The sequence below is a fragment of the Sinocyclocheilus grahami genome, unplaced genomic scaffold (assembly GCF_001515645.1).
Source record: "Sinocyclocheilus grahami isolate Dianchi unplaced genomic scaffold, SAMN03320097.WGS_v1.1 scaffold473.1, whole genome shotgun sequence".
NCBI lineage: Eukaryota > Metazoa > Chordata > Actinopteri > Cypriniformes > Cyprinidae > Sinocyclocheilus > Sinocyclocheilus grahami.
The window spans coordinates 1,276,408-1,278,352 of record NW_015505652.1 but is presented as its reverse complement, the minus strand read 5'-3'; the positions used below and the strand labels follow the sequence as shown (position 1 = coordinate 1,278,352).

The window sequence follows — 1,945 nt, the reverse complement described above, 5'->3', positions numbered from 1 at the left end:
CAGAGCTGGACTCAGACCAGATCAAAACATGCTGAGACACATGCTGTGAAAGACACACGTTTCCATCTGCCGAGCTGATCAGAGCCAGTTTACATTTCCATAACGGTCAGTCCCTGCAGCACCAGGAGAGAGCATGCCCTACTAGATTATGCTCAGTGCTGTGTTTTTACAACAGATAAGTCCAATCCATCACTGATTTTATGTAACAAAGCTAGGCAGATATCAGGATTGTCTTGTTAGGTCAACAATAGTTGACCTGTATGAAACAGCTGCAGCCATTCAATCAAGTCAAGTATTTATAGAGTACACATAGCAGTACACATAGCAAGTTTTTAAAAAAAAAAAACAAATAGAAGGAATAAAAAGTAATACAGTAGATAGGGTCAAGTTATTATTTTTTATTATTAAAAGTAGAAAGAATTGAAATATATGTGAGTATATGTTAATGTTAGAGGGTCAAGTTTTTATATAATAAAAGAAAACAAGTACAGAACAAAAACCGAAAAAGAATATTTGCATTTAGCCTACTCTTTAAAAAAAATAGTTGAATCAGGGAATTGTTTATATGAGACATTGTGAAGGTAAATTTGGTAAATGTAATAACACTATACAACTGCTGGCACCTCAGTAACGAACAGAATTTGATTTTAAGTGTGAGTGCTTATTGCTTGCTTACAGACATAACCTTTCTTATTGATAATAAGAAATGTTTCATCAAATTACCAAATATATTTACTTTTGAGAAAAAGTCATATAATACAGAAAAAGTAATTTAATTGTGTTCAGGAGTCAAATCTTAGCGCAATGATGCAGCCACAACTCGACAGCATAATCGTTTGGTGAAAGAATTGCTTCATTTAGTAAGTCAGCTGACATCTCATTAACTCGAGTCTTGGCACTCTCATAGAGTTGCTTTGTGCTCTTTCCTAGAAAGCCTTCTTGAACCAAACTTGTGACTATCAATGGTGTCCATTAATTTGTGCGGTAATTTGCACTCCTTTTTAAATGCTTTGGTTGTGGCCATAATCATAGCGATGGTTTCTCCTGAGGCCTTTTTCACATCTAGGATGTGCGGTAATGCACCATTTAACTAGTAAGAATTCAAATTTCTCATAAATGGGAACAGTTTCTGGTAAACTTGTGATGGAGCACAAAAAAAAAATCTATATATAGAGGTCAAGTTTTAATAATTACAATTTGTTAATGTTTTATTTTTTTTTTTAAGAAGTTTCTTATGCTCACAAATGCTGCATTTATTTGATTGAAAATACAGTAAAACAATAATATTATGAAATATCATTTCAGTTTAAACGACTGTTATTTTATTTGAATATTCTTTAATTTGTCATTTATTTCTGTGATATCACAGCTGATTTTTCATCAGCCATTACTCCAGTCTTCATTATCACACGATCAGGATTTGGTCCTCAAGAAACATTTCTTAGTAATATTAAATGCAGTTGTGCTGCTTGCTCTTTTCAGTTGTGCTGCATTTTATAATTTAATGAATTCTTCCAAACCTTTGATCACTAGTGCACATATTGTTTAGCATGTCATTTAATGAAGAAAATAGATGCTTTGTCAAAGCAATTTATCATGGCCTTAGAGAAACAAAAGACCACCCCACTGTTTTAGGACATCATGCTGTTTCCTTTGATTAAATTATTGGATTTTCCAAAGATTCATCTCAAGCACATTTGTCAATCCCACTGTAGTTTGTAACAGCTGAATGTTGATGATAGATAGGAAATGCATGCATACTACTTTGGAATTATTAATTATGCTTGAGTATTTACACAAATGTTTGATAGTACATTGTAGCTCTGCTGTCAGTTACCTAAATTAACCCTTTCTGGGACAATGATGATCACTGTAAAAGTTGGGTGCACACCCCTTGCAAAAATGAACCACATTTTTACTATACAAAAAAAAAAAAAAAAAAAAT

General features: G+C 32.9%; 1 protein-coding gene across 1 annotated transcript in view; it reads left to right on the top strand.

The window, feature by feature from the left end:
• Positions 1–1,945, top strand: part of LOC107553423 (CD2-associated protein) — a 56,502-nt gene that overhangs the window by 53,671 nt on the left and 886 nt on the right. The gene's annotated exons all lie outside the window — the stretch shown is intronic.